The sequence below is a fragment of the Triturus cristatus genome, chromosome 6, assembly GCF_964204655.1.
Source record: "Triturus cristatus chromosome 6, aTriCri1.1, whole genome shotgun sequence".
NCBI lineage: Eukaryota > Metazoa > Chordata > Amphibia > Caudata > Salamandridae > Triturus > Triturus cristatus.
The window spans coordinates 118,269,001-118,281,229 of NC_140589.1; positions in this window are offsets into that span (position 1 = coordinate 118,269,001).

Sequence of the window (12,229 nt, forward strand, 5' to 3'; positions counted from 1 at the left end):
GAAGTCATCCTCGGACTGTCGGGCTATGGCTCTGAAGGCCTTGCAGGAGCGGGCTATGAAGCTCCTGGTGGCCCGACAGTCGACACCATTAAGCGAGACTCCGCAGAGGTCCCGGTCCCAATTGCAGAGTTCACAGGACGCCTCCAGGAGTCCCAAGTCCTCTTAATCCCACTCGAGGTCTTCGGGGCACCCAGGGAAGAGGCACAAGAAGAAGTCCAAGCAGACTTCATCTTCGACTCGGTTAGGTAAGGAGCACAGATGCCCTAGGCACGGTTCTGCGGAGCCTGAGTCAGGGTCGACTTCGCACCTCCCCCCTATCTGGGAGCCGGAACGACCCCCACTCAAATAAAAGAATTTTATGAGGCCATGAGCCCAGTTTTTGAGCGGGCCAAGCACTCTGGTGAGCCCTCAGGCCCCGCGGGGTCAGAAGGGGCCCCATTGGATTCAACCCCATCTGCTCTGGTGCCGGTGGAGCCTCAAGGATCCAATCCTGGATTTGGGACAATGCCGTCAAGCCATCGCGACCTCCACCCGGCATCGGACTCGAAGTCAATGCCTTCGGTGCCCACCGGCGGTGCCAGGCCCATCCTTATCCCCGATGACACGGAGCTGGAACGAATAGGTTTTTGGCTCGGGAGAGAAATGGGAGGGGTCTATGGACCCTTTAGAACAGCAGGATGTGTCTGCAGAGCAGATGGACTGGTATGGGGAACTTGGGGAGGCCAGTGGACTGGACTCTTCTCCAGATACTGGCATGCTCTCTGTGGCTACAAAACAGGGGTCATCTTATGCCATGGTGGTTAAGAGGGCAGCTGAGGTCCTCTGACTAGAGTTGCCCTCCGTGCAGATCAGGACTAATCTCCTGACTGAAGTATTTCAACCGGGGGCTTCTACCTCTGAACCCCTATTGACCTTAAATGAGGCACTTACTGATGTCCTTCTAGGCACGTAGTCCAAGCCTAGCACAGGGGATCCTGTGACTAGGACAATTGCACTCCGCCATCGCCCAGCTCTGGCCGATCCAAAGTTCCTGAGCCAACACCCCTCCCCTGAAAGCTTGGTGGTGCCGGCTTCTACATCCCAGGGCGTGTTCCCCTCCGCTCCTCCAGATAGGGAATCCAAGAGGCTGGATTCACTTGGGAAGATGTTTTCGCCTTGTATTATGGTAGGTGAATTCCGCATGCTTATTGGGGCGTTTCTCCCACTCCCTTGAGAGACGGTTGGCAAGTGCTGACAAGTCCAGGAGGAGGCCCGGGCTGGGCTCTTTCAGGCGGTAAGGATGGGAGACATGCAGCAAAATTCACCAAATAAAGTGTGGCCTTGACATGACTGATTCACTGGGGGGATCGATTTCTTCAACAGTGGCCCTGTGGCACCACGCCTGGCTTAGGACAACTGGCTTCTCGGGCGATGGCCAGGAAAATTTGATGAACATGCTCTTTGATGGATCCCGTCTTTTTAGGGAGAAGGCAGACTCGGCCCTAGTGAGGTTCAAGGACTCTCGAGCTACGGCCAGATCCTTGGGCCTCTCTTCTACACCTTGTGGCCACTCTAGCTTTTACCCCTTTCATGGCAATGTTAGGGGTGTCCAGCCACGTCAGCCCTATCCCAGCCACCGTCCTGCGCAGACTTCCCAAGTTGTGCGAGGATGTGGATGCGGTTCATTACGACCAAGGATTGAAAGCCAGAAGTTCTTTCTTTTCATCCTCCCATTCACCCAAATCAAAAATGGCTGGCAGAGGATCAGTTAAAATTGCTCCAAGAGGAAGTTACAGCTCTTTTTGCAAAAGGAGCTATAGAGAAGGTACTGGATTCAGAAGTTGGCAGTGGTTGTTATTGCCACTACTTTCTGATTCCAAAGAAGAACAAAGGGTTGTGGCCCATTTTAGATCTTCGGACTGTCAATCTCTTCCTCAAGAATGAGAAATTCAAGATGCTCACTCTAGCTGCCGTCTTGTCTGCCCTCAACCAAGAACACTGGATGGTAGCGTTGGACCTGTAGTATGTGTTTTCTCACATCCCCATCCTGCCAGGCAACAGGCGTTACCTGCGTTCAAGGTAGACCGGGAGCACTTTCAGTGCACCGTGCCCTCCTTCGTCCTTACCAGTGCCCCTCGGGTGTTCACCAAGGTGATGGCGGTGGTCTCAGCTCATCTGCACAGGTTAGGGATGTCAGTCTTCCCCCTACCTCGAAGACTGGTTGAAGGCGTCCTCGCCTCAGGCTGTTGTCTCCCACCTTCAGACTACGGCGGACCCCCTACATTCACTGGGCTTCTCTATAAACGTGCCGAAGTCACACCTGAGTCCTTCTCAGAAACCCCCTTTCATCGGGCTGTTCTGGCCTAGCCTCCCGAGCAGTGAGTCTAGGATATTCAGGTTATGATTCCAATGTTTCAGCCTCTATCCTGGATTTCGGTGAGGATAACTCCGAGACTGTTGGGCCTCATGGTCTCCAGCATCCTGTTGGTAAAGCATGCCAGGTGTTGTATGCGGGCTCTGCAGTGGGACCTGAAGTTCCAGTGGGCACAGCATCGAGGAAATCTCACTAACGTGGTCCAGATCTCGGAAGGAACTGCGGGAGATCTGCAGTGGTGGTTGATGAACCGCGACAGGGTCAGTGGCAGACCCCTCTTTCTTCCCCAACCAGAGCTAACAGTCGTGACAGATGCGTCACTTCTGAGAAGGGGTGGCCATATGGGAAGACGTGGAAATCAGGGGATACTGCTCTCCAGTGGAGTCGGGGCTCCATATCAATATGTTGGAGCTTCGAGCGATTCGATTGGCATTGAAGGCATTTCTTCCCTCTATCAAGGGGAAGTTAGTGCAGGTGTTCACGACAACACTGCCACCATGTGCTACTGCAACAATCAGGGTGGGGTTGGGTCGTGGGCCCTTTGTCGAGAGGCCCTGCATCTCTGGACATGGCTGGAAGACTGGGCATAACCCTGGTGGTTAAACACCTGGCAGGTTCTCTGAACGCCAAGGTGGACAAACTCAGCCGTCAATGCCTAGCAGATTAAGAATGGCTCTTCCAGTCAGACGTGGCGCAAGGTCTCTTTCAGCAGTGAGGAGAACATTGGTTAGATTTGTTCGCCTCTGAAGAGAACGGGCAGTGTCAGCAATACTGCGTGCTGGAGTTTCCAAGGCAGGCTATCACTTGGCGATGCCTTTCGTCGCAAGTGGAGCTCAGGCCTGCTGTACACCTTTCCGCCTTTACCACTCCTGCCCAGGATCCTGAAGAAGATCAGGAACAACCAGGCCCAAGTCATTCTTGTGGCCCTGGACTGGGCAAGGAGAGTCTGGTATCCAGAGCTTTTGTAAATGATCATCAATCCTCTGATCAGGTTGCCCCTTCGGGAGGATCTTCTGTATCCGCAGCAGGGGAAGGTCCTCCATCCAAACCGGTCAACTCTGCCCCTCAATGTGTGGAAATTAAGCGGCAGCAGTTGATGTTTGACCTTCCTCCTGAATTATGCAACGTTATCTTGGTGGCCATGCAGCCCTCCACTAAGACGGTATACGCCTGCAGTTCGCATACATTTTTATTATACTATACAGAAAGGTCTACTGATCCTCTTTTTCTTTCTCTTTCCACTGTTCTTCTATTTATTCTAACCCTTGCCCAACAGGGCTTTGCTATGGGAACTCTCAAGGGTTATCTATCCGCTTTTTTGCGGATGGCAGACCAACCCTCTCTCTTTAGGTCTTTCAGTTTTAAATAGGTTTTTGAAGGGGCTGGCCCACTTGTTTCTGCCCACGCCCTTTGTTATGCCGCAGTGGGATCTTAATTTGGTCCTTCCTTATCTTGTGTGCTCCTTTCAAGCCTTTACACAACTGTCCCCTCCAGATTCTTACCATCAAGACAGCCTTTCTAGTGGCAATAACATTGGGTGAGTGAGTGAGTTGAAGGCGCTATCTTGTACAACTCCCTACATGATGTCTTTTCCAGACGAAGTGGTGCTTCGCACCTGTGCTTCATTCTTGCCTAAGGTGGTGACCCCATTCCATCTGGGTCAGTCTATAATGCTGCCCACCTTCTTTGCTTCCCTGCATCCTTCTAAGGAAGAGAAGCGTCTCCACCACCTGGATCCAGAACTTTGTGCAGCCAAGGTAGAGCGTTGTCGTTCTACCTTGACTGCACAAAAGAGTTCTGGGTGGACGACCAACTCTTTGTGGGGTACGTGGGAGCTAAGAAGGGGAGAACAGTGCAGTAAAGGACCATCTCTCACTCGGTCTTTCTCTGCATTAAGATCTGCTATGCCCTGGGTAAGATGCAGCCCCCTGAGGGATTAAGGGCCCATTCCATCAGGGGAAAGGCTGCGACTACGGCATTGGCTCGGGGTGTCCCAGTCCTGGACATCTGTCAGGCAGCAACATGGGCATCTTTGCATATGTTTACCAAGCACTACAGCCTGGACAGTCAGGTCCGCAGGGATGGGCATTTTGCCTGTTGGGTCCTGCAGGACATCCTCGTGTAAGGTATTGGTCCGCAACCAACAGTCGGGATGGTATGGCTTGGGTATCTAATTCGAAGGTAAGGAATCTGCAGCTAGAAGTCTATCAGATGAACAAGTTACTTACCTTCGGAACGCATTATCTGGTAGAGACTATCTAGCTGCAGATTCCTTGCAGCCCCACCCATGCCTCCCTGCTTTGTGGACGGATTTTGTTGGGGCTAGGGTTATTCTCCCTTTCAGGACTCTAGTTTTGCACACATATTTGTCAGCTATTTCGTGGCGCTGCGCTTCTGGCATGGAAAAAACTAAAAGAAATGATGTCCGTGCGCCTGGGTGGCGCCCATATAGGTAGCCGCAACATTATAACCAACGCAACCGACGCGGACGTCACTTGATGCTCAATGGAACCAACCGACAGCACACACAAGGGGTATCGCTCGAGCAAATATTTCCAGATCCAACCTGATGCCAGGGAAATTCACAGGTAAGGAATCTGAAGCTAGATAGTCTACCAGATAATGCGTTACCGAAGGTAAGTAACTTGTTCTTCTCAACAGATCCCCATCCTTCGCCCACCCCGGGTAAACACCATCTAACACAACTAGTGTCTTCCCAGTCCTTTGAACCAACCTGCCCACCCGATCTAACAACTTCTGTGTAATTGGGACGTGGTGTAAGGCGTTGAGTATGTACTAACGTTAAGAAGTAAGAACAGTGGTGTAACAAAACTTGAGGGGGCCCCCCTGCAAAGTACATGGATGCAGACCCCGCCGACTAACTCAGGAGCTCTCGGGCAAGGATACTGTGCAGAGAGGGCCCCCTGGAGCTCGGGCCTCCCGCAATGCGGGTGCCTTTGTTACGCCACTACTTAAGAACGGTCAAGCTGTAGACTCCTGCAAGAGTGTCCTCTTCACCGTCCCACTCCTGTGTGCCATATGATCACACTCTACACAAAGAAGGACGAAAAACAATAAGAAACTAGGACAGAACAAAAAGGGAATGGGGGTGAGGGGGGTAAATGAGAGATCGGACCAAGGCCCCATGTGTGTCTCCAGGCCCCATGAATAATGCCCCCCATGCCCTGCTTCATCATTGTCCGCACTACCCAGAGGAGATCAAACAACCCCAGGAACCTCACCACTTCGGGTCAAACACTCCGTTTCACAGTAGGGGAGTACCTTGTCCGGCTCCCCCTCCCACGCTAGTCTCCATTTCTTTCAGACGACTATCTCTCACTATGCGTCCGGGGTCATCCATCTGATCAGCTGAGGTGACAGTCTCGACTAGTGCCCTGGCCTCCTCCTGTTCTTGGTGCAGCGGCTCCAGGTCCAGTGCTCCATCTTGTCGCACCTCTACTCTCACACCAGTTTGCGGCCATCATCTGTCTGCTTCTCCTTCAGGGGGTGAATCCCCAACCAGCTCCCCTTCGGGGACATCCTGGTCCCGTCTCAATGGTGTCGCAGGCATGTGGTCTCCACCCCGCATCTCCAACAATTCCATGTCTCTTAGGGTGTTTCAAAGAAGTGAGAGGGGCCGTCTAGGATCATCTTCAAATTGTGTAAGAGTATAGTAACATGTACTTTAATCCTATTGCTCTCAGCTTTTGCTAGATGCCCCTAAAGGATTGTCACTGTAGCTGAACAGCCCTGGTGTAGTACGGGAAGATGCGTATGATGTGGTTTCCAAACTTTGGACCTCCTTTTTTTCCGGACGGTCTGGAGAACTTCATCCCGGTCTCTGTAGTTGAGGACCTTGGCAATAATAGTCCTAATAGTCCTGGGGCGAACTCCTGTCTATGGTGGCGAGTGAAGGATGTGTGTGCCCTCTCCACCGTGAAGAATTTCAAGTTTGCATCTGAGAGCACAGTCAAAATCCATTCCGCTAGGAAGAGCTACCGTTTACCTTCTTCAGGGAAACTGATGAATCTGAGATTACCCCTCCACGTCTTCCAGTCTCGACTCCATTTTACTAGAGCAAGCTTCAAGGGCTGTGATCACCCCTTTCAGCTGAGAGAACTCGCTCATTTCAGTAACCTAGTTCTCTATTTCCACTGATCTTTTGCCACTTTGCTAAGGTTAGTGCGAAGCAGATTCACTTCGAGAGCCATGGTTTTTCTTTGTACTGTTAGGCCCGAGGCTTCAATGGCCACCAGGATCTGAGCACGCGACGGCTCTGCAGCGCCCTGGGAGATCTCACCCTGCGTGGTAGGCGGTCCTCCGCTTGTACCCGGGGCGGTCAATTGATGCATTTTCGTTTGTTGGGTGTCTCTTGTCTGTCTACCCTTACCCATCCTGCAGTGGGGACTGGGTTCACCATACATAATGTAGGAATATCCACCACGCTGACCGGGCTCTCAAGTCAGCAACCAGACTGCACTGCACCTGTAGAATGAGCGCCTATGTGTTCTTCAACTGTGTAGCTTCAGGATCGCAGTCCAGACCAAGAGTATTCTAAGGGAGGGGCAGAGTGCCAACCAACTACCCCAGTCTACAGTCAGCTACAAGTACAAAGGGCTTGCATGCCTCTCTGCTGCAGTCTTTCTAAAACTATCAAGCATAGCAGCTGACTATAGCACACCCAGAAGAGTTTAAATGTGTAGAGAAGACAATCCAGGCAGCCAGCAGTGCAGACCCGTTTCCAGTGGTGGAGGGGGAGGAGGATACAAGTCTGCCCTGAAGCACGCAGGAAGTGCATACACCAGCAGGGGAGTGACCCTGTGTCGCACAGTGCTCCTGGGTCCCTACGCAGTCACTGCAATCACCCCAGCACAGTCCTCCCTGAGGGGGGGGCAATCTGTAGGAATGTTCACCTCTGGGGCTATAATGCCATGAGCCCATACATCATGGCCAGTCGATATTCTGCTCCAGTACCTTCTATGTAGTGCCACACCACAACAGCTAGTCTCCAGGGCACCAGTCAAGGGAAGAAAACAGGGGGGAGGCTCCCTCCTCCACCCAATCTGTGGGCCCACAGACCCCTCTGTAGGTACGAAGGGTCGGCCCCCTTACTCCAGGCCTCCCATGTAATTAGCTCCACTCTGTCATGCAGGGGCGGTGCGTCCATTGGGGCGCTGGAGTGTTGTCCCACCTCGCCACATGGCCCCAACTTACCCATTCATGTTACAGTACCACCAGCAGTGTAAGTCGCACGCATGCAGCAGTCGCCTCGCAAAAAATAAATAAACAAAGAAACTACTTGCGCGAGTCGCGGCTCCGCTCATCACTGTCAGGCTGAATCATCAGCGCTGAAGCCAGGGGAGGGGGGCGGGGCTGGCTGCGGCAGCAACTGCAAGGAAGAAGACTGACCGCAGCGCTTATACTAAAGCGCAGCTGCTGCTCAGTGCGCATGCTCGATTTTGGGCTGGTAATTTTTATGACCAGCCCGAACATGCGCACTACAGCCAGCCACCTCACATCCAGGAGAGCCGAGAGCGAGGGGGGAGTCGGAACTCTAGAGGCCGAGGGTTGCTTCATGCAGCAGCCCCCGGTCTCTAATGGGCGGGCCGTCTCCGTGCCCTAGCCAATCCTGGCGCTGCTGATGCAGCGTCTGGATTGGCAGAGTGACCGCGGAGCCTGAGCCTGTGAGGGCAGGCAATTGACATTGGGAGCCACACGTGGGTGGGTGGCACTGCCGCAGCAGCTGCACTGTGATTGGCCAAAATGAATCAGGGCCGTCATGCGTCACCGCGCCAGTGCCACCCACACGAGTCGACACAACATCACCAGCAGAGACGGAGACCTTGTGTTAGTGATGCTGCAGTGCGTACTGACTGTCTGCGCGTAAGTGAGTCGAGACTCGAGACAGTGTGACGAATCCGATTGAGATACATCCTGATCATCCACGAGTCACCACGACGTTCTTCAGACTGTGGTGCTGCTGGTCACCTTTCTTTGTGTTCTTCTTGTAAAAAAGTAATAAACTTCATGTTAATAACTTAGACACATTTTATTTTCCCAATCCTATCCCTCGTTCTCGTAAAATAGTCCAGGGGGTTAACACGCCACAGTCGGACGTAGGACCATTATACTATCTTGCGACATTCACAAATCATATGAACACAACGTGTGGCGAGGGGTCTGCACTCTGCAGATGAAAGCCCGTGGTGTTCGCGTACGGCAGGAGGGGGTCGGTGGTCTCGCGTGGCAGCCATCTTAAACAACCAGACCGGTGGACCCACTTCATCTGCCTGCGGCGGGGCCCGAGTGCCTCGGGCCCCACAGCATTCTTGTAATGTTTGCTCTGTGGGCCTGGCACCAAAACTCAAATAAAGGTGACCGCGTAGCGAGATTGATATTTATACCTAAACACGGAGGCTAGCGCCCGGGGACGCAGCCTCAGCCGAGCGCCTTTATTTGACAGTGATGAAAGAAGCGCAAATAGACGGAGGGCCTGCCCGTCTCACCCTCAGACACAATGGGGCCAGACGCTTTGGGGGCATTCAATACCTATTACACTAAATGAAATATCATACCTCATGGTTCTATATATAATGGGTGAAATAATTTTCACATATTAAGTCTATCCCAATGGAGCATAATATGCCAATTTTGGTGTTTTCTGCACCAAAATCAGCATGTTGCTTAATTTTCGAGGCATGATTTTCCCCAGTAAATATTTGCTGGTTTGCCTTATCAATATGTACCGGTCCGGCTGGGGAAAATCGCGAGTGTGCCAACTTTATCGTGCCCGGTAATTTCAGGGTGCTGTTAACCCTAAAAGATAAAATTACAGTTCCAGAAGTCATGCTGGGCCTGTAGTAGGCCAAGGTTACATACTAGCAATGGGCAATCAACACTTTTCAGCTATGATTAAAACTAAAGTGAAATAAATGTTTGAACGTTTAATAAAATATTCTGGTATCATATTTGCATTCCTGAAGTGAGCCAGATCTTGTCCTCAGGCAACAATTACAGTAATTATTTTACAGCATTAATACTCGTACAAACAATTTAATTTTATGTGCTAAATACAGTTCTGCAAAAAACCTATTCAAAATCAAAAAAACATTTAAATTAAAATGAAACCCATAAATGTATTAAAGGAAACGTGAAACAAATGAAAGCTATAAATATAGCTGTTCATGCCCATATCTATAAGCATAAATATACTTTACGTTCACGGTTCTTGCCTCCTGTGAGACGTACTGAATAAGCAGCTACATAGGTTATATGACATCCCTTTATTAATGTAATAACTGCACTTTCACAATTGCTTTATTAACCTTCCTGCTTTCTCAAATTTGCTTGAAAATGCGCAATTTTTCCTCTTCTTTCAAAATTTTCTCTGGGGCGGAGAACCCCCCTGAACCCCCCTTAGGTTGTTCGGGTTCGCTCACTACACTCGCTCGTTACCGTGCAATATGACAATCATTTTACGCCTCACCACTTTCAAATGTCACCAGCCGCCCCTTCTCGCATGCAGTGCCCCAGTTCCCTCAGTTTTGTCTGCCATGGGACAGCAGGATTGGTGGGCAGAAGGCTCATGTGAGCGCGCTGCTACAGCACCACTCACCTCCATGGGCAGCCAGTCCTGGGTCCGCCACACGGCTCACGCTGCAGGGGATGGCCCGGGGGTGGATCCATCAACGGCGTACCTCTCACCGCACTCCCAGATCCAAACAGAGTAGGAAGCTGAAGGCTCCGGCAGCACGACGCTGAGCCTCAGGCACCTGGGAAAGTCAGAACAAGTTGTGTTCCGACAGCCCAAGAAATACCATGCATATGCCTTAACCACATGCGTGGTTAAGGCAGTGTGCGGTCTAGCTGCCGCTGGGCGGATGCAAAAAGGATCCGAAGAGCCAGAGGATGCTGTGAGGTAAGTTGGGCTGGGGTCAGGTTTAGAAGGGGTGGGGGTAGTTTGGATAGGTTGGGGGATAGTTTTCAGAGCTGGGTTCGTTTTCAGGGCTGGGATAGGTCGGGTGGTTTTCAGGGCGGGGGGGGGGGGGGGTCAGGGTAGTTTTCAGGGCTGTTGTGGGATCGAAAAGCGTTTAGGCCTCATAGTAGTTTTTAGGGCTGGAGGGGGGAGTTTTACGTGTCAGGTGGCAGCTTGGGGGGGGGCGTTTTATGGCTCAGGGTGGGAGGCAGGGATTGGGGATGTTTTGTAGGGCTTGGGAGGGCTGGGTCGTTTTTAGGACTAGGGCAGGGTTGTTTTTAGGGCTGGGAGGGGGTTGGTTTTCAGGAGGAAGGAGGGTCATTTTAGGACTCCAGGAGGGGGCAAGGGTAAAATTTGCCTGTCAAGTCTTAACCACGGATATGTCTTTGCCATACATGCCTTAACAACGCATATTTTGTTGTAAAGGCATGCATGGTAAAGGCATGTGCGTGGTTAAGACTTACGTGGTTGAGACCGTGTTGAACGAGCATGCATGGTTCCATCACACAATCCAGGCATCATCACGGCCTGGACCCCACATCTGGTACAGATCACAGCTCACTTGGCCCCGGCCTCATCAGTGTTCTTCTCTGCTGCCAGGGATGGGCATCGGGCTCACATCAGTTTCAGCCAACCACACAGCGCCCTGTCGCCGCGTGGGGCCCTCAGAATCTCCCCCAGGTGCACCTCCTTAGCTTTACACTTTAACAGGCAGTAGGGGGGCTCGGTCAGCAGAATGCAGCAGGATCTCCCTTTCGAGGCAGGATCGCGTTTGGTGCTGCCACTCGGCCCTCTTGCTGGCCACATCGCCTCTATCAGATACCGAATTACGGTAATACTTTATCTGGTAGCCCTTACTTTAAATACTCCTCAGGCGTCAGACAGCATCCAGAAACTTTCGATGAGCAGCACCCCTGTGTGTCGTAGGTGGTGGTGTTGGTGTCATCTGCATCGGGAGTGACAATCGTGGTGCCTATAAAGACTCCACGCTCACTTCAGTTTCTTTGTGTGACTTTCACACCAAAAGCACAAAGCCACGAGGAACACTAATCACTGGTGTGCAAAGCTAGGGCTCTTAAAAGGAGAGTACCTCACACTATAAACTGTTTGCAGAGTGGGGAGGATCGGCAAGGAATCTGCAGCTAGATACAGTCTCTATCAGATAAGGCGTTACTGGTGGTAAATAACTTGGTTCATCTGATAGAGATTTCTAGCCACAGATTCCTTACCTTAGACTAGATACCCAAGCAACACCTTCCCAGAGGTTGGGCTGTGAGACTGATTAGACTAGAACATCTTGTAGGACTGAATGGGTAAAGTAACCGTCATACCCGACCCGAGTGTCCAGGCAGTAGCGCTTCATAAAGGTGTGCAAGGAAGTCCACGTTGATGCCTGACAGATATAAAGGACAAGAACTCTGCATGCTAACGCAGTGGCCACGGCCTTAGCTCTGGTGGAATGAGCATGCAAACCCTTAGGAGGTTGCTTTTTGGCCAATGCATAGCAGATTTTGATGCAGAGTACTATCCATCTTGGAATGGTCTGCTTCTGCACCGTCTACCCTTTTCTGGCCCTGACATACCCCATGAAGAGTCGTCGTCCACCCAGAGCTCTTTTGTGCTGTTAAGGTAGAACAAAAAAGCTCCAAGCCGGTGGAATGTTTCCTGTTCTTTTGAGGGGGTGAGGTGGAGCGTAGAAGGTAGTCACAGTGATAGATTGGCCTGCATGAAAGGGAGTGTAGGAAAGTGTTCCTTTTTGACAAGGTCGCCCCAACTTTTTTCCACGATACCTAATGTGATTTTAAATGTGTGTGCACTGGGCCCCTGCTGACCAGGTCCCCAGTGATAGAGCGCTGTCCCAAAGCTATACCGTTGTTCCACAATTGGAATAACGTCAGTCC